At 36.9% G+C, this 21643-nt stretch overlaps 1 protein-coding gene across 8 annotated transcripts in view; it reads left to right on the forward strand.

The window, feature by feature from the left end:
- SYT1 (synaptotagmin 1) overlaps positions 1-21643 on the forward strand; it is a 608049-nt gene that overhangs the window by 190703 nt on the left and 395703 nt on the right. For 7 of the 8 annotated variants that reach the window (XM_061415614.1, XM_061415607.1, XM_061415613.1 and 4 more), the window contains one exon: positions 15809-15867. The exons of the other annotated variant lie outside the window; for it this stretch is intronic. The gene's annotated coding sequence lies outside the window, so the exon portion shown is untranslated. The remainder of the gene's footprint in view (positions 1-15808; positions 15868-21643) is intronic. 8 annotated transcript variants of the gene reach the window in all.

The raw sequence follows: 21643 nt of genomic DNA on the forward strand, positions 1-21643 counted from the left end.
TTACAGAAAGAATAAAATATTTGTATTTAATAACAGAATAAATGTTTATCTAAATTTTCAGGCTTGATTTACATAAATAACACCTACTAAATAAATCCTTGATAAAATAGAGATGAATTAAAATAATATCAATATTATTTTCAATGAATTTAACCATGAATGCTATAATTCTTTGATTCCTCTCATATTAAGGGTCTATTTTAAAAAGTCATTTGGATTTTCCTGATCTAAACAGCTTATAAATTTTATTATATGCTTCCTGAAAAGACTTCTGCTCATCATTTTAATAGCAAGATTAAATTTGACGTTGTGGTAAATTGTGCCTGATGTGTGATTGGCTCTTCCATAGCTGATCAGAAAACACAGAAGAATTTTCCATTTTAGGCTTGAATGTCCCTAATTCACCATACAGTCACCTCTTACTCCTTGTTAAAGTGATGATCCGTATTAGTTCCCTATCATGTAGTTTTTATATCAGACACATCACAGAAATAGGCTTGCTCTTACTTGGTTGTTCAGTTGCTCCATCATGTCGGACTTTCTGGGACCCAATGGACTGCAGCACACCAGATCTCTCTGTGCCTCAGTATCACACAGAGATTACCCAAGTTCATGTCCACTGAATCGGTGATGCCATCCAACCATTTCAACCTCTGTCGCCCTCTTCTCCTTCAGCCTTCAATCTTTACCAGCATCAGGGTCTTCTCCAATGAGCCATCTCTTGACATCAGGTGGCCGAAGTATCGGAGTTCAGTTTCAGCACCAGTCCTTCCAATGAATATTCAGGGTTGATTTCCTTTAGGACCGACTGCTTTGATCTCCTTGCTATCCAAAGGACTCTCAAGAGTCTTCTCCAACACCACAGTTCCAAATGATCAATTCTTCAGCATTCAGCTTTTTTTTATGGTCTAACTGTCACATCCATGCATGACTACTGGAAAAACCATAGCTTTTACTATATGGACCTTTGTTTCCAAAGTGAGGGTTCTGCTTTTTTAATACCCTGTCTAGGTTTGTCATAGTTTTTCTTCCAAGGAGTAAGTGCCTTTTAAGTTCATGGTTGCAGTCACCATCCACATTGATTTTGGAGCCCTAGAATATAAAATCTGTCACCATTGTTTCCCCATCATCTGCCATGAAGTGATGGAACTGGATGCCATATTTGTTTTTGAATGTTGAGTTTTAAGCCAGCTTTTTCATGCTCCTCTTTCACCTTCATCAAGAGGCTCTTGAGTTCCTCTTCATTTTCTTACATAAAGGTGGTCTTATGTGCATATCTGGAGAAGGAAATGGCAACCCACTCCAGTACTCTTGCCTAGAAAATCCCATGGATGGAGGAGCCTGGTGGGAGGCCATCTATGGGGTCGAACAGAATCGGACACAACTGAAGCGACTTAGCAGCAGCAGCAGGAGCAGCGTCTCCATTGTCTGAGGTTGTTGATATTTCTCCCGGCAATCGTGATACCAGCATGTGTTTTATCCAGTCCGGCATTTCACATGATGTATTCTGCATATAAATTAAATAAGCAGGGTGACAAGATACATCCTTGACATACTCCTTTCCCAATATGGAACCAGTGCATTTTTTCCATATCCAGTTATAACTGTAGCTTCTTGACCTGCATACAAATTCCACAGGAGGCAGTTAGGGGTCTGGTATTCCCACCTCTTTAAGAATTTTCCACATTTTATTGTGATCCACATAGTCAAAGGCTCTAGCATGGTCAATGAAGCAGATATTTTTCTGGAATTGTCTTGCTTTTTCTATGATCCAACTGATGTTAGCAAGTTGATCTCTGGTTCCTCTGCCTTTTCTAAATCCAGCTTGAACATCTGGAAGTTCTCCGTTCATGTACTGTTGAAGCCTATCTTGGAGCATTTTGAGCATCACTTTGCTAGCATGTGGAATGAGTTCAATTGTGAAGTAATTTGAATATTCCTTGGTATTGCCTTTCTTTGGGATTGGACTGAAAATTGACCTTTTCCAGTCCTGGCACTACTGAGTTTCCCAAATTTGCTAGCATATTGAGTGCAGCACTTTAACAGCACCATCTTTTATGATTTGAATAGTCGCTTGGAATTCCATCACCTCCACTAGCTTTGTTCATAATGATGCTTCCTAAGGCCCACTTGACTTCTCATTCCAGGATGTCTGGCTCTAGGTGAGTGATCATACCATTGTACTTATCTGGGTCATTAAGATCTTTTTGTATAGTTCTATGTATTCTTGCCACCTCCTCTTAATATCTTCTGCTTCTGTTAGGTCCCTACTATTCTGTCCTTTATTGAGCCCACCTTTACATGAAATGTTCCCTTGGTTTCTCTAGTTTTCTTGAAGAGATCTCTAGTCTTTCCCATTCTATTGTTTTCCTATATTCCCTTGCACTGGTCACTGAGGCAGGCTTTCTTATTTCTCCTTGCTATTTTCTGGAACTCTGCATTCAGATCAGTATATCTTTCTTTTAACCTTTGCCGTTTGCTTCTCTTCTTTTCTCAGCTTTTTTAAGGCCTACTCAGACAACTATTTTTCACTTTTTGCATTTGCTTTTCTTGGGGATGGTTTCGATCCCTGCCTGCTGTACAGTGTTACAAACCTCCATCCATACTTCCTCAGGCACTCTGTCTATCAGATCTATTTCTCACTTCTACTGTATAATTCCTAGGGATTTGATTTAGGTCATACCTGAATGGCCTAGTGGTTTTCCCTGCTGCCACTGCTAAGTCACTGCAGTCGTGTCTGATTCTGTGCGACCCCATAGATGGCAGCCCACCAGGCTCCTCCGTCCCTGGGATTCTCCAGGCAAGAACACTGGAGTGGGTTGCCATTTCCTTCTCCAATGCATGAAAGTGAAAAGTGAAAGTGAAGTGGCTCAGTCGTATCCGACTCTCAGCAACCCCATGAACTGCAGCCCACCAGGCTCCTCCGTCCATATTTTCCAGGCAAGAGTACTGGAGTGGGGTGCCATTGCCTTCTCCAGTGATTTTTCCCTACTTTCTTCAATGTAAGTCTGAATTTTGCAAAAAGGAGTTCATAATCTGAGCTACAGTCAACTCCCAGTTTTGTTTTTGCTGGTTGTATACAGCTTTTCCATCTTTGCCTAAAAAGAATATAATCAATCTGATTTCAGAATCAACCATCCGTTGATGTCCATGTGTAGAGTCCTCTCTTGTGTTGTTGGAAGAGGGTGTTTGCTATGACCAGTGCATTCTCTTAGCAAAACTCTGTTAGCCTTTGTCCTGTTTCATTTTGTACTACAAAGCCAAACTTGCCTGTTACTCGAGGTATGTCTTGACTTCCTCCTTTAGCGTTCCAGTCCCCTACAATGAAGTTCAGTTCAGTTCAGTCACTCTGCTGTGCCCGACTCTTTACAACCCCATGAACCACAGCACACCAGGCCTCCCTGGCATCACCAACTCCTGGAGTTTACCCAAACCCATGTCCATTGAGTCGGTGATGCCATCCAACCATCTCATCCTCTGTCATCCCCTTCTCCTCCTGCCCTCAATCTTTCCCAGCATCAGGGTCTTTTCATGAGTCAGCTCTTCACATCAGGTGGCCAAACTACCTGATGCACAGGAGTTTCAGCTTCAGCATCAGTCCTTCCAATGAACACCCAGGACTGATCTCCTTTAGGATGGACTGGTTGGATCTCCTTGCAGTCCAAGAGACTTGCAAGAGTCTTCTCCAGCACCACAGTTCAAAGTATCAATTCTTCAGCGCTCAGCTTTCTTCACAGTCCAACTTTCACATCCATACATGACCACTGGAAAAACCACAGCCTTGACTAGATGGACTTTTGTTGGCAAAGTAATGTCTCTGCTTTTTAATATGCTGTCTAGGTTGGTCATAACTTTCCTTCCAAGGAGCAAGCGTCTTTTAATTTCATGGCTGCAATCATCATCTGCAGTGATTTTGGAGCCCAAAAAAATAAAGTCTGACACTGTTTCCACTGTTTCCCCATCTATTTCCCATGAAGTGGTGGGACCAGATGCCATGATCTTAGTTTTCTGAATGTTGAGCTTTAAGCCAACTTTTTCACTCTCCTCTTTCAACTTTCATCAAGAGGCTGTTTAGTTCTTCTTCACTTTCTGCCATAAGGGTGGTGTCATCTGCATATCTGAGGTTATTGATATTTCTCCTGGCTATCTTGATTCCAGCTTGTGCTTCCTGTAGCCCAGCGTTTCTCATGATGTCTCTACATATAAGTGAAATAAGCAGGGTGACAATATACAGCCTTGACGTACTCCTTTTCCTATTTGGAACCAGTCTGTTGTTCCATGTCCAGCTCTAACTGTTGCTTCCTGACCTGTATACAGGTTTTTCAAGAGGCAGATCAGCTGGTCTGGTATTCCCATCTCTTTCAGAATTGAAAGGACATCTTTTTTTAGTGTTGATTGTAGAAAATCTTGTAGGTCTTCACAGAACTATTCAACTTAAGGTTCTTCAGCCTTAGTGGTTAGGGCATAGACTTGCATTACTGTGATATTGAATGGTTTGCCTTGGAAAAGAGCAGAGATCATTCTTTTGTTTTTGAGACTGCACCCAAGCACCACATTTCAGAGTCTTTTGTTGTCTGAGGGCTGGTCCATTTCTTTTAAGGGATTCTTGACCACAGTAGTTGATGTAATGGTAATGTAAATTAAATTCACCCATTCTGGTCCATTTTAGTTTGCTAATTCCAAAAATGTCAATGTTCACTCTTGCCATCTCCTGTTTGACCCTTTCCAATTTACCTTGACTCATGGACCTAACATTCCAGGTTCCTATGCAATATTGTTCTTTACCAGCATTGGGCTTTATTTTCACCACCAGTCACATCCACAACTTGGCATTGTTTCTGCTTTGGCTCAGCCTTTCATTCCTTCTAGAGCTATTTCTCTGCTCTTCTCCAGTAGCATATTGGGCACCTACTGACCTGGGGAGTTCATCTTTCAGTGTCCTATCGTTTTGCCTTTTATACTGTTCCTGGAGTTCTCAAGGCAAGAATGCTGAAGTGATTTGCCATTCCCTTTTCCAATGGGCCACGTTTTATCAGAACTCTCCACTATGACCCATCTGTCTAGGGTGAGCCTATGCAGCATGGCTCGTGGTTTCATTGAATTAGGCAAGGTTGGTCCATGTGATCAGTTTGGTTAGTTTTCTATGATTGTGGTTTTCATCCTGTCTGGCCTCGGATTGATGAGGATAAGAGGCTTGTGCAAGCTTCCTGATGGGAGGGACTGGCTGTGGAGAACACTGGGTCTTGTTCTGGTGGGCAAGGCCATGCTCAGTAAGTCTTTAATAAAATTTTCTGCTGATGGGTGGAGCTGTCTTCCCTCCCTGTATTTTGACCTGAGGCCAAACTATGGTAGGTATGATGGCAGTAAAGTTAACCTCCTTCAAAAGGACTTATGTCAGCACGCGGGGTCTCTCAGGACTGTTGTAGTCAGTGCCCCTGACCCTTAGGCAGGCCACTGTTGACCCACGCCTCTGCCGGAGACTCCCAAGCACTCATAGACGAGTTTGGCTCAGTCTCTTCTGGGATCACTGCTCCTTTCTCCTGGGTCTTGATGCACACACGGTTTTGTTTGTGCCCTCCAAGACTGTTTCCCTACCCTGTGGAATTTCTGTAATCAAATCCTTCTGACCTTCAAGATCAGATTCTCTGGGGATACTCAGTCCATTTGCTGGACCCCCAGGTTGGGAAGTCTTTTGTGGGGCATGGAACTTTTACAGCAGGATGAGAACTTCTTTGGTATAATTGTTCTCCAATTCGTGAATCGCCCACCTGGCAGCTCTGTAGTGGAGCTAACAGCGACCTCCTTCAAGAGGACTTATGCCTCCCAAGATGCGGTTGCCAGAGTCTGGGTCTCCATGGCAGGCCACTGCTTAGTACATCATTAACATGATGTGCTCGCTGCTGTGATACAGATGTATGGATCGGGATGCTATGGACAGGGACCTTTTCTTCTGCTTCATTTGTTCCATGCCACTCCTAGAATAGTCCTAGAGAAATACAAGGACATTTGCTGAGTTTTGCCTATTAGAGAAATGGAACTGTGAGTTGACATGGGACCACCTCCAGTATATTGACAATTAGACTATAATTTGTATTCAGCTCAGAGAGCGTTTGTGCTTCCCCCAACCTCTGCCAACCAGGTTTACTATTCTTAATATAATTAGCAGTTAAATGATTTCATTACATTGACATTTGAGTCCATGTTTTGATTGTTCGTAAAATTAGATATCCACATGTGGTAGATGATATTACATAGACTCCATTAGTCTCTTAAAGTGAATTATTGTATGATTATGTTCTGAGTCTCCCCTATATCAAAGAGATGGAAATGATAATAATAAAATCAGTTTCTTTTCAAAAATGACATGACCTTAAAGAGGAAATTACAATGCTAGGGGATTCTATGGCAAAAACCACAGTGACACCACTGAGAACCACAGTAAAAATTCACTTGTATCACATGTAATTCTAAAAAATTTTTCAATTTAAATTGAAGATGGCTGTCTTGAGTTTTCTATCAGAAGGCCTAAAACTCAGGCCCTTATAATCCCTGCCTAGAATCCTGCCTGCAAGGGAATTTGCCTGTTCTAAGGAATTAGTTCTCGGGAATTAATCTTGATTGTATTCCTTTTGTCAGTGAAAATTAGTTGCCATTCCCATTAGACACCTAAAGGATCAAAGAGTAGGAGCTGAGAAAGCAGCCTCATTTGATCTGCTGATACTCTATTCATTACATCATTTCATGGGTGAAATGAAATGAAAGTCTCTTTCAAACTTAAGTAAAATAATGGCAGATTTTTACATAAAATTTTATTGAAGTCTCCCCCAAATTTCTAATACTAGAGGACTCAACTGCTTTCTCTAGTGAAAATTTTATTATGACTTAACTATATATCCCCCATGTTAACTTATTGGATACTCATTTCTCTCAAATATATTTAGGTTTCTACAACATTTTTGAAATCTATGTGTAAATTATTAGTTTAGAACTGCATAGGATTGCATTTATGGTTATTTTAAGAAAAATAGTTTTATCAGAATTAAGTGGTTAGTTCTTATAGTCAGTATCTTATTTAGTTTCTTCTCCCTTTTGGTCTTTTCTGTTTATCAATTTGTCTTCATCCACTGATGGGGGATCTAGAATCTGGTGTTCTGAAACTCTGACTTCATATGCATTTATTATCAGAAGGGAAATCCCATTCTATGCTTTGAAATTCTTACCATTTCTGATACCCACACATCTAATTCTAAGAACTAGTTTTTAAAAGATGTTTTCTCCAAGTAACATTTTTTGGATTTTGTTTTTGTTTTTAATTTCTAAAGCTTTTAGATTAAATAAACATTGTCCAATTAAAGAGTTGAGAGTTAGGCTGTTTAAATTAACATGAACTTTGTGTTGAGTCATCACATAACATCTTTTAGGCATCCCTTTGGCAATTAGTTCTTAACTTTGATATTCACTCAGTTGACTCTAGTTAGAAAATGTATCTCTACACAGCCATGATGGTGCATTTTTACTTCCTGCCTAATTTTGTGTGAGCTATGTAGGTATTTGAAGTTAAAAATAGGAGGATGAATGTTTTATGCATCTCATAAATATATCCTTGAAGGTAATCCCGCAGTAGTAAATCCTTATATGTAGATGAAACGATTCTGTTGATTTATAAATCTTTTGTTTAATGTAGGAATAATGCTATTCAGGTAAAATTTCCAGGAGTAGTAATGAATTTTACAAAGGTTATGTATTCAACATTCCTTGAAAAGACTTCTACTTTTAAGGCTTTTTTATTCTTTGGAGATTAGACATATTCAATTACTTTTTGAAATCAAAGATCCCTCATTAAATCAAATAACCTAGTCTTTGTTTCCTTAGGGTAGGTATTGTGTTACCCCATCTTACAGATGAAGCCATTAAGATGCAGAAAACATTTGAACTGCTTCAGGTGATACACATCAAAAAAGTAGAAGAGGAATGTCTAGAAAATAGATTTTCTACATTCTCAAAGTCCGTTCCAACACTACAGAGACCTTGTTGCAAAGGAAAAATAGAATTCTGAAGCAGAGTTGAATGTAGATACTGACTCTACCGCTTACTAATTCCAAATAAGTGCTGACCTAAGTTTGCTCACATGCTAATAGAGATTTAACACCTACTTCACCATGTCCTTGTGAAGATGAATGTGATAAATATATGCAGTCTGCTGAGTGCAGCATATTAAATAGCAGTTATAATTACTCTTTAAAATCATCTGCTTCCCAGAAATGAATCTTTGAGGAGGGCATTTTTCATGTGAATATAAAGGGCCAGGATACCTATGAGCAAATTTGTATTGATGTTTGTATCTGTACACTTTTTTTAATATGCCAGCAAGAAAGAGATAACAAAGATGGTGTCTTGGAACTAGTTTAACGTGATAAGTTGCTTACTTTCTGTTTTATCTCTATACTTGTTCCCCAATTAAATATAAAGGACTGAAGATCACTTTGTCTCTAGCCCTGAACTTCCAACTTGGTATTTTGCCATGGTGCTGAACTGAGCCCATCAGCATAGAACTGTAAAAATTTCATGCATACATCCCAACTTCATGGTTCTTTGGGCTTGAATTTGCAGTAAGTCAAGGTTCAAATGTCATTTTCTCTCTTTTGATCTTAAAGCTATATCCAGAATTGCTGCCCAACCCTTCCCACTCAACCTCAAAAAATTGAGGACGTTGAATCATCTTGTTTTCATTTCTTGTCACTTCATCATGTATTATTAGGGCACGTGTAGTTTTTATATCTACTTTGGAGCCCTTTGTAAAGCTATTTGGTGGCCTTCTCCTGTTTATAAAGCCAACAATTATGTCAGCATCTATGTTATGTGAATGTTCTCCACTGTCTCTAACTGTTGGAGCACCAGAATCTGTAGACAAATCAAAACCATCTGAAACTAGTCCATTTGTTGTGTCTTCTCTTTCCCTTAAGCCTTTCTCATCTTTTATACCCCTGGCCACCCAAAGAGACACTAATTCAGCCAGTAGCAACCCTTCAGCTTTCTTAAAGGGGCATCACCATCAGCAGTCTTGATTTAAACATTGAACCATAAGGCACGTTCTGCTGTCTTATGACAAAGCTGGGAAAGTGGCCCCTCTCAAGTGGATCAGCCTTCATTGGCAAACTAATATCAATTCATAGCTTCAGGGGCCTTTCAGGATATTTGACTAGGCCTTTCAGGTTAAAGAACAGTACATCTTTCATCCTCATATGATAGATCGTTGATTCTTTTTGCAAAAAATGTGTGGAGGAATGGGTGCTGATAAGAAAACAAGGTAGGGTCTCCACAGCTGTCTCAGGATCATCAACCGTGCTTGATGGGCACAGAATCATTTTTTGGTGGCTACCAAACCACCCTTATGGCAGAAAGTGAAGAAGAACTAAACAGCCTCTTGATGAAAGTGAAAGAGGAGAGTGAAAAAATTGGCTTAAAACTCAACATTCAGAAAACTAAGATCATGGCATCTGGTCCCATTACTTCATGGCAAAAAGGGAAACAGTGGCAGACTTTATTTTGGGGGGCTCCAAAATCACTGCAGATGGTGATTTCAGCCATGAAATTAAAAGACACTTGCTCCTTGGAAGGAAAGTTATGACCAACCTAGAAAGTATATTAAAAAGCAGAGACATTACTTTGCCAACAAAGGTCCGTCTAGTCAAGGCTATGGTTTTTCCAGTGGTCATGTATGGATGTGAAAGTTGGACTGTGAATAAAGCTGAGTGCTGAAGAATTGATGCTTTTGAACTGTGGAGAAGCATCTTGCGAGTCCCTTGGACTGCAAGGAGATCCAACCAGTCCATTCTAAAGGAGATCAGTCCTGTGTGTTCATTGGAAGGACTGATGTTGAAGCTGAAACTCCAATACTTTGGCCAACTGATGCAAAGAGCTGACTCATTTGAAAAGACCCTGATGCTGGGAAAGATTGAAGGCAGGAAAAGAAGGGGACGACAGAGGATGAGATGGTTGGATGGCATCGCCGACTCAATGGACATGAGTTTGGGTAAACTCCGTGAGTTGGTGATGAACAGGGAGGCCTGGCGCGCTGTGGTTCATGGGGTCACAAAGAGTTGGACACAACTGAGCAACTGAACTGACTGAACTGAACCAATCATTATTCCAGTACATATTCTGAGCTCAAAATATACTCTGCCCATCTCCATCAACAGAGGAATGTTTAAGCACCACCTCATTTTAGGGAAACAAACATGTACCTCTAATTATCCATTCAAAATCAGTATTGAAACTGGGGAAAGCAATGGGAAAATAAACAAGTAAGAGCTAAATTATGTTACAGAATACGAATGCTCCACAAACTTGTAGGATAGAAACATATAAGAGTGGTTTTCTTCAGTTTGTTTTATTGAAGTATAGTTGATTTACAATGTCATATCCGTTTCTGGTATATAGCAGAGGGATTCAGTTATACATAAATATAATAGTTGGCAGTTGTTAATCGCAAACTCCCAATCCCTCCCCACCTTCCCCTTGACAACTACAAGTCTGTTCTCTATGCCTGTGAATCTGTTTCTTTCTCATAGATAGGTTCACTTGTGTCATATTGTAGATTCCCCATATAAGCAATATATATTAGTCTTTCTCTGACTTAACTTCACTTAGTATGATCATATCTAACTCCATTCATATTGCTGCAAAGAGCACTATTCCATCCTTTTTAATGGCTGAGTAGTATTTGATTGTGTATATGTATACCATATTTTCTTTATCCATTTATCTATTGATGGAGACTTACATTGCTTTCATGTCTTGGCTATTGTAAATGATAGGAAGCCAGTTGATCATCAAAGGCATCACGGAGGTATCTACAGTTGTGCCTGGTGGGTCTTAAATGAAATAGCTCTTCATGGAATTAAGTATAGATCCTAAGAGTTTCTTCAGCTTTCTCAGATGAACAGTAACAATTCTTTGACTTTGTAGAAAAAGACTATTTATGTAAATTCCTGGTATTTCATGGCTTCTTTTGAACACTCTCCCTTTCTATTCACTTGGAGACTCTAGATGTGGAAGCAGAGAGTGTATAGAGTCATTTTAATAAGAACAGTTAAAAATTTCTTCATCTGGATGCTTCTATCAATAGTATATGTAAATGTCATTTCACATATGCCAAAGCTATAAATCACAGTTTACATTCTGTCTTCTATATTAAAGTTTCTTTTCATGGGATTTATTTCCCATTACTTGAAATCAATACATTCCTCTTTTATTCATCTTTTTCTCCTCCTACCCCCATTTCTCATCATTTAACACTCATACCTAGCTATTCTCTTCTACAGAAATGTTTACAGTTGCCCATTTTAATAGACAGAACTACATACAGAAATATTTAGAAATGGAAGGCACCTTAGAAAATCACCTTTTTCCACACTCTCATTTCATGGCACACAAAGGAGCAAGGTTAACCTGCAAGACTGATGTAATTGAGGTCAAAATAAATTAAGTGATTTGCCTAAAGTCACACACTAGATAAGACAGTTTTACTTTCATCAACATGCAATATTATTCATCCAAAAAACATTTATTTGTGTGATAGGCACAATCCTAGGAGCTGAAGGCCAACAGAGGCTCCCCTAGGCACACTTCTGTTCATGACACTGTTTCTTTAGGTATCTTCTCCCTTAGCTGTGTTCACTGTGGCTTTCTGCTATCCCTTTTTAAAAAGTTTTATTTCTTCACGCATTGATAATGTCTTTATCTTCACCCAGGCCCAATTAACTTCCCCCAGCTTTTCATTTAATTAGTTCTCATCGTCCTTTTCAAGGTGCAAACTGACTCCTGACTTGGTGCCATTTTGCCTCATTATCAGGCCCCCATTCTAAAATAATTATTTTGAGTATAATGAAAATGTTAAATGTGGTTGAACCCAGTATGTGATTTGTTATAACTCTGACTGCCAACCAATGGTTTACAGTATGTTTTTACTTGTATAACAAAATGTCACATCAAAAAAATGAGCAAACCCTTCATCCTTCCCCTGACCCCACCCACTTCAGTCTTTGTTGGTAAATATCTGCTTCTATTGTATTGGCAGGCTTGTTAGGCTTAAGCATCTTAAGTGATTGTCAATGGTTACACACAAAAAAATAGAAAATGTTCCTTCCTCTACTATGGCCTTTTGGCCTCCTATCTTCCTTTAAAAGAAAGTCTATATTCTGTGTTGTTGCCCGATTATTCCTACCAGCAACTACAGTGATTGCATCGTTACAGAACATTTGTTTATTTACTCTGTTACTTGATGGAATATTTTTCTTTTATCACCTAATACTCCCTGATAGTTATCCAGATAAATGTCATTATCTTTTGTAGTTACAGACAGAATAAAACCATCTTGTGCCTAATGAACAAAATAAGAGTAGCCACAGGGCAGTGTTTCATAGAGATATTGAAAAATGGCATTTTGTATTAAGTTTTTTAATAGATAGTTTTACATTCTTTTTTGGGGTCATGTTTGCTGTTTCAAACTTTCATAAAACATTGCAAGAATAGGACAGGAAGTTCTCATGTGCCCTTTACCTCAGTTAACCAACTGTTTATATTTTATCCTATATGTCAGTTTCTCTTTTAGTCTCATAAAACATGATATACCTATATATATATAGTCATCATATTATATACCTATATATACAGTCATCATATTATATGTGTGTATACACAGTTCGTATATTTTTCAAACCATTGGAGAATAAGTTGCAGACAGGGTATGACTTATCCTAAATACTTTAGCATATATTTCAATGTATTTCCTGAGTACAGGACATTCTCTTACATCATACAAAACAAGAATCAAACACAGGTAATATGTCATTGACATAATACAATTACCTAATTTGTAGTCCGTATTCAAATTTCATCCTCTGTCATGATAACATTCTTAATAGCTAAGTGTTTTGTCCCACTGGCCTAGGATCCAATCTAGAATCGTGTAATCCATTTAGTTGTCATGCTGTGCTTTACTTTTTTGTTTCAAAGCTTATATTCAGTCACTAATGACCTGGACAGAATCTCTTTTTAAAGTAATTTCTGCAGGATGACTACTGCTCCAAGAATAGAAAGTTAAGCCAAAGATGGCTACCAAAATCCATTAGCAATAGGAATATCTGTGCTGAGGAAACAGCACATCAGCTGTAAAGCCCTGTTGTGACTGCAAGTTTTGGCATTATAGGAAGACAGTAAAATAAAGAGAACTCTGAGTTTATCACTACTTTGCAGTTTTGAAATTTAAAACTTGGGAGAGAGCTACTGTTGCCTTTCTAGCCAAAGAATAGTGTTTACAAATAGCCATGTTACACAGATTTGCAGTAAGCACTTAAATCCAAACCTAAATAAATATTTAGCTGTGTGCTGTGTTAGTGAAACCTCAGTTAAAATCAATATTTTCATCAGAATGAAATACTGGAGATATTTTTTAAAGTTTGGGTGTAAATATTGTCATTTTTTAATCTAAAAGTCCTCTTAAAAAAAAAAAAGCTGTGTATTTTTAAATGTCTAGAATTAAAGTGAATGCAATTAGTTCCTTCCCCTCAAAAAAAAAAAAAAAGCAAGTAACACAGATTTGTAGTATTTATGATGCCCAAAGCATGAACTAGAGAAATGAACTGCATAAAATACAGAACTAAGTATTTTACTTAGTTCTGTAAATAGAATTATGATGAGGGCTACAGGGTTTTAGCAGTGATTTCTAGTCACTGTTGAGCAATAGTAATCCCTAAGTCTCAGAAATTTTTCTTTTTTTTCCCCCATGTCAAGCTTCCTTCTAAAACTAGATAAAAAGAACATGAAAGAGCCTTTGGTTTTAAAGTAAATGAACCTACCTAAACAGATTCATTTTATTTTTTTAAAGTATTGTAATAACATGCAAAAGTACCAAGTCTTGATGTCAGAAAACTGAGTTAGACCCACTGATAGCAATTACACTACTGAAAATCCAGATAGATGACGGGAGGTACAAAATCCTCCCATGTTATTTTCACACTTTCCCTCTAAAAACAAGAGATGTTTACACATGCAAGAGACAGAAATTAGCTACCAGAAAAATACTATGCACATCCATATTCAGCACATAGATTAAAAATAAAATAGTTATTTGTTCCTTACAGTAGAACAGGCTTACCCATTCATCCTTGTGATAGATATGTATACAAGACCAAAATGAAATCGAATCCCTGCAGATGGCTCATAAGTCACAAAAACTGTTTAATCTTTTCACGGCATCCGTTTGGGAAGCCTGCCCCTTGGTAAGTAATAACATGCAATATATATAATGTCAAATATTTTAGTTTTTTAGTAGAAAGCCTTCTTTTGCTCTAACAGATTTTTCCCCATATTTCTTACAAAGAGATTTATGTCACCGTGTTACCTTAATGTGTATGTCCACAGCATTCTGTTGTAGCTTTTGTTTTACATAAGAAAAGTGTCAGTATTCAGGAACCATGTATGCAAAGCTTATCTAAAATTGACTGTGGCTCAGAGTCATGTTTTAAGAGGCAGTCAGGTAAATCTAAATGCAGTTTTACCATTGCTCTTTCTAATGGATTTTGCTAGAAAACAGTCGAGTTTCAAGCAGGACTAAAATGAAAGGAGACCTTGGAGTCTTAACCGTTGAACAGATGCTCTAAATGCAGCTTTGAAAATATAGCTGTCACTTCAGATCTTTTCCACTGAGTTCCTATGTAAGCCAATTGCCAGAGCTTCTGGCATTATAATGTTTTCATAGTTACGTGTAAAATAGACACTGTGAGAACTCATAAAACAGAGCAATGAGCCTATTATCAACCTATTTTTAACTATTTCTTGGTTTTCATTCTAAATATTTGGAAGACCGAAACTAATGAGAACTTATAATAAAACGGTACTTGTGTGGCAGTGATATTGTTCATTTGTGAGTTGCTAACTTGTCAAACCAGATCAGAAATTCTTGAATCTTTATTACATTAAAACAATTCGTGATATTGACTCTTGGGAAGGATTTAATTTTCCTCTCTAAACTGAAAGTTTTCCTTTCTGTAATGATGTGAGGTTTTTTCCTTACCCCAGTAGTATTATGTATATATGTGTGTGCATATGGATATAATGCATATAGATACTAGTATGTGTATGTATATATACTCACAATAGGAAATTCTGGACCTGATTTGCCTTGGAAAACAGGCAAATAAGTATAGTATATTGAAGTGCTCTTAACTTGACTGAAAATATAAAATCTAAGAATAACATGAGATGTAGAAGTTTAATTTATAATAATTATACGATACTCAATATAGCAATGGCACCCCACTCCAGTACTCTTGCCTGGAAAATCCCATGGATGGAGGGCCTGGTGGCCTGTAGTCCATGGGGTCGCTAAGAGTCGTACACAACTGAGTGACTTCACTTTCACTTTCAATATAGCAAGAGGGTAATTGACTACTGAATAAAATAATAGAACATTCTCCAACAATGTCTGTCTAAATTACTAGCATTTCAGTTTCAAACTGAAAAACTATAATGTAGGCAATAGCATAACTTCCACAAAATCACTGTATAAACTATGCACAGAACCTTGATCTCTAAATCTTCAACTTTAAAATCCCTATCCTATCCATCTTATACTGTATCTACTAAGCATACATATGGTACTGTATTGTATTTGGATGTATATATTGCAAGATGTTTAAGTAGAAACATTAAATAATAAAATGAAGCAATTATAGTTCATGACAATATGCAATGACTCTATACTACGTGTATTCACCTAACCACTGTGCATATTGTTTCCTTTTAGGAAAAACACCCAAAAGAAAGAAAACAAAGAACAAAATACCCCAGAATTCCAAAAGAACAGTAAGTGTTTTAATGAGACAATTATTATTCTAGAGCTTCTATAAAATTAGAAATCCTTAATTTTTTTTTTTAATAGAAATGTTCACCTTGGTATTTTCTAAGATAAGAAACTAACATACTAAATAAAGTGCAGCCTTCTAAAACTCAATTTCAATTTACTGGAGCAAACTGATAATCATTTATCCTATAATCCTCTTAGATAAGAGGCCAGGGCAATCCTTGTGATACATTATATGTGGCAGAAATGTTTATGTTGGTTCCATCATATCTTTTGACTAGCTTCATATCATTTTAAATTCTATAGAAGAAAAGTAATAAGTAAAATTTAATCAAAGTACCTCACATTATCTGCATGTGATGCAAAATTTTTTTAACTTTGAACAAAACTTTAAGCAGAAACAAGGTACTTGGCTTGTTTATAGTCATTAAATTAGAATTATTAAAAAATAGCCACTATCCAGTCTTTAAAATGGAGCTTAATCTCATTAATGCCTTTCTTTCCAACCTTTTCACAGCTTAATTATGACCTGTATTTCCTTACATAGCTAATATTTGATAGTAATAATTGCTTTTCTAAATATGTTCTTATTAAACAAAATTAAGTGCATTCTTGATGTCATTCTTTCTAGTAGAACTAGTGATATTATAATGATTTCCTAGATGTAACAATTGTAAATTTTAAATATGTGAAGAGCAAAAAAATAAATATAGAAAAGCAAAACCCACTTTGATGACCTATGGTATACCACTATTTTCATACCCTGGTAGTTTTGAAATGAGTTTGCAGATGCATTTATCTAAAACAGAATCACTGAAGTAAAATGAAGAAACAAGATGATAGATCTATATCTTGATATATATCAAAATAGAATAAAATCCAATGGAAAGGATGTGTGATGCAAAAAAAGAAATTCATAAATAGTTTTTCTAGGATATATACAAATTATACTTACATAATAAGATTTTCTAACACCTGAAGAACTTTAATGCATGAATTACATCTTAATTTTAAATGATTAAATACATTTAATCATGCTAATGATGATATATATGTGATTTATCTTGTTTGTTTTTGAAGTGTGAGAGAGGCAGGGAAAGAATTTTCTTTTGCTTACCTACCTGAATAGTATCCTCGTGCTGCTTCACTTTACACAAAGTACATAATTTAAAAAGGATATTTTATTTCTTTAAAATTCTATAAAATAGTTATGAAGCAAAGTAATCTGAATTAGAATGATGTTGCCACATGTATATTCAGTCAGTCAGTCAGTTCAGTCACTCAGTTGTGTTGGACTCTTTGCGACCCCATAGACCAAAGGACGCCAGGCCTCCCCATCCATCACCAACTCCCGGAGTTTACCCAAACTCATGTCCATTGAGTCGGTGATGCCATCCAACCATCTCATCCTCTGTCGTCCCCCTCTCCTCCCACCTTCAATCTTTTCCAGCATCAGGGTCTTTTCAAATAAGTCAGTTCTTTGCATCAAGTGACCAAAGTATTGGAGTTTCAGCTTCAACATCAGTCCTTCCAATGAATATTCAGGACTGATCTCCTTTAGAATGGACTGGTTTGATCTCCTTGCAGTCCAAGGGACTCTCAAGAGTCTTGTCCAACATCACAGTTCAAAAGCATCAATTCTTTGGTGCTCAGCTTTCTTTATAGTCAAACTCTCACATCCACACATGACTACTGGAAAAACCAAACCTTTGACTAGATGGACATTTGTTGGCAAAGTAATGTCTCTGCTTTTTAATGTGCTGTCTAGGATGGTCATAACTTTCCTTCCAAGGAGCAAGCGTTTTTTAATTTCATGGCTGCAGTCACCGTCTGCAGTGATTTTGGAGCCCAAAAAAGTGAAGTCTGACACTGTTTCCCCATCGATTTACCATGAAGTGATGGAACCAGACGCCATGATCTTAGTTTTCTGAGTGTTGAGCTTTAAGCCAACTTTTTCACTCTCCTCTTTCACTTTCATCAAGAGGCTTTTTAGTTCCTCTTCCCTTTCTGCCATAAGGGTGGTGTCATCTGCATAGTTGAGGTTATTGATATTTCTCCAGGCTATCTTGATTCCAGCTTGTGCTTTATCCAGCCCAGCACTTTTCATGATGTACTCTGCATATAAGTTAAATAAGCAGGGTGACAATATACAGCCTTGATGTACTCCTTTCCTGATTTGGAACCAGTCTGTTGTTTCAAGTCCAGTTTTAACTGTTGCTTCTTGACCTGCATACAGATTTCTCAAGAGGCAGGTTAGATGGTCTGGTATTTCAATTTCTTGAAGAATATTCCACAGTTTATTGTGATCCACACAGTCAAAGGCTTTGGCATAGTCAATAAAGCAGAAATAGATGTTTTTCTGGAACTCTCTTGCCTTTTTGATGATCCAGTGGATGTTGGCACTTGATCTCTGGTTCCTCTGCCTTTTCTAAAACCAGCTTGAACATGTGGAAATTCATGGTTCACATACTGTTGAAGCCTTGCTGGGAGAATTTTGAGCATTACTTTACTAGCATGTGTGATGAGTGCAATTTTGTGGTAGTTTGAGCATTCTTTGGCATTGCCTTTCTTTGGGATTGGAATGAAAACTGACCTTTTCCAGTCCTGTGGCCACTGATGAGTTTCCCAAATTTGCTGGCATATTGAGTGCAGCACTTTCACAGCATCATCTTTTAGGATTTGAAATAGCTCAAATGGAATTCCATCACCTCCACTAGCTTTGTTCGTAGTGATGTTTCCTAAGGCCCACTTGACTTCCCATTCCAGGATGTCTGGCTCTAGGTGATTGATAACACCATTATGGTTATCTGGGTCATAAAGATCTTTTTTGTACAGTTCTTCTGTGTATTCTTGCCACCTCTTCTTAATATCTTCTCCTTCTGTTAGGTCCATACCATTTCTGTCCTTTATTGAGCCCATCTTTGCATGAAATGTTCCCTTGGTATCTCTAATTTTCTTGAAGAGATCTCTAGTCTTTCCCATTCTATTGTTTTTTTCTACTTCTTTGCACTGATCACTGAGGAGGTCTTTCTTAACTCTCCTTGCTATTCTTTGGAACTCTGCATTCAAATAGTTATATCTTTCCTTTCCTCCTTTGCCTTTTGCTTCTCTTCTTTTTCACAGCTATTTGTAAGGCCTCCCCAGACAGCCATTTTGCCTTATGTCTTAACCTCCAGAGAATTCATGAGTAAGGGGTGTCAGTGCTTTGAGTAAAGCATGATATAAGGTGAAGAGACTGTATATTACAATGATTATTTTTCTTGTTTTTATCTATAGAATATGTACTTGTATTATAAGCCCATTACTATTAAATGAACTTTTACAACTTGCATTTTAAACAATCATTACAAAATGGTAATTGATAAAATATTGCTAAAGATTTTTAGAGCACATTGTAGTTGTATTTCACAAACTTCTTGTGCTTAAGAAAATAAGGACAGAGGATAATTTTGGATATTGCATATTAATAATTTTCTTCTCAATTGCTGAACACTCAGTGGTACTTTTAATAACTCAATGGATCAGCTCTTTATAGACTCTAAATACACTGGAAAATAATAATACAGAGAGGATACGTTTGAAAAAATCAGATGCTCGGGAAGGTTTCTTAGAAACTCTTTACATTTTTCTAGATTTGTTAAACCTCTTTAAATACTATTGGGATTGATGGAAGAAACTTATCTGGTCTAATGTTATTTTATAGTCCTTGCCTCCTGTAATATCCTCATTTAGACAGAAGCAGGTAAGACAAGTCATTTATCTATGCTCTTGTATCTAGTGATGGAATCAAGGAGAACTCTGACTTTATTAACCACCCACTATTTTTCTTATCTATCATGTTAATTGAAAGCTCTATAGAAAAACTGAGGGTCTTAAACTGGTTCGAATATCATCTTCTCAAAATTTAAACTTCTTTCAACCAAAGCTCTAATGAAAATTTATATAAATTTATATAAATAATGCCTACTCTCTACCTGCCAAAAATTTTGTCATATATTTAGGATGATGTTTATAGCAGAAAGAATTAGAGAATCTGAGTTTGAATCTAGACTTCATCAACTCCCCCTCTCATAGTGAGGAGTCCCAGGGAAGGTGATGACATTCAAGATGACACAGCTAAATTACTACTGGTAAACAATGATACATACACTCAGTGTACCTTCAGCAACAATTAGGCAATTATCTCTTTAAGTCTCTACTCTTATATCTGGATGATGAAAAATGTTTTTTCCAATCTACTTCCTGAGACTTTCTGAGAGCTAATTAGATTGCCACAGTGATGCATAATTATAAATTTTGATTATTACATTGTTATATAAAACCTTTTCTATAAAAAGAACAACTTCCTATTGTGTGAAAATTTGCCTTTACTGTTTTGGAAATCCAGTATTTCATTTATAACTGTCATTGCTGATGAAATCAAAGTTATTGATTGATATCTGTTTTAGACAATAATAGTCATCCAGCAAAAAATTCCCTTTTTCTTGAATTTATAATTTACCCTTAACCTTGATCAGCTTTCTCACACATAGTTCTGAGAGACTTCTTATTAAAAAATAAGAGAGTAGGAAAGGAAAAGGAACACTTACTGGGTTTAGCTTGTGTCAGAAGCTCTACTATTTACACAATTAAATTTCATTTGGTATCAAAAGAACTTCTCCTTTGTTGTAATGGTTTTGTAGATGATGAAAGCAAGAATTGAAAGCCTTATAAAGTTAGCCTAACTTAGTAAGCAGCAGAGTTACCATTTGAACTCAGCTCTGCATGATTTACCCCTTTTCAAGTTTTCACTCTCAGGTAAACCCTTCACAACTGATGAAGGCAAAGCCTGTTTCATTTTCTAGCCACGAGTGATGGCGTGGTGGGAGGAGGTAAAGTAAAGAATATATCACTTATTAAAGTGATAAAGTAGTATTATATGCACATGTGCATATAATACTACTTTATCACTTTTTACCACAAACATTAGATTGCATCATGCCTATTTATCCCTCATATGATAAAATTAAAGCATGGTAGGAGAATTTAATTATTAAAGATGATCTTTAGATAGACAGAGTAGAACCAAAATTGAAATGAATGATAGCCTTAAGTGTAAAAGATCACCTAAAGAAAGAGAACTGTATTTATTCTACATTTTATTTGTAAATTAATTGACAATTAAGTTGATGCTTACAAGATGTGCTTCTTAGATTTCTATGCTTATAACATTATCTGGACTTATTCCCTTAAAATGTTTTGTCAAATTTTGGAAATTGATTCCTTTATTCACTATTCTTTTTTAGTAGTTGCTAGTGAGTGTCTGTGGTCTACACTGTGCCAGGTGTTAAAATACAGGTGTGACCACAGAACAGGCTCTGTAATCAAGTAGCTTTTATTTAGTAATTACAAATATTGCAATGTCTATTTTATAAAGAGAATAATAGTACTTTGACTTACCATAATGGAAGTTAGTCATCTGATGCACCGTGGTCAGAATCACTTTGTCTTACTAAATGACTGAGAATTTTGTTGCTTTATTTAGGACATTGGGTAAGACGGGTTTCCCACAATCATTATTATTCATGATAAAGCAAAATTAAACTCTATTTCATGACTTGGGGTATTTTCTAGACCACCTGAGTAGGAGCCTTCTGTAATCATATTATAGCCTTGTACTGGCTTTGGGAACTGACTTTGTGTTCAAAACTCAGCTCCACTTTTGTTAGCAATGGGATTTAGGATAATTTAGTAGAGCCCGAAATTTTAAGTACTACATTGAAGTTAGCTCTTATACTT

This window comes from Bos javanicus, chromosome 5 (genome assembly GCF_032452875.1).
Source record: "Bos javanicus breed banteng chromosome 5, ARS-OSU_banteng_1.0, whole genome shotgun sequence".
NCBI lineage: Eukaryota > Metazoa > Chordata > Mammalia > Artiodactyla > Bovidae > Bos > Bos javanicus.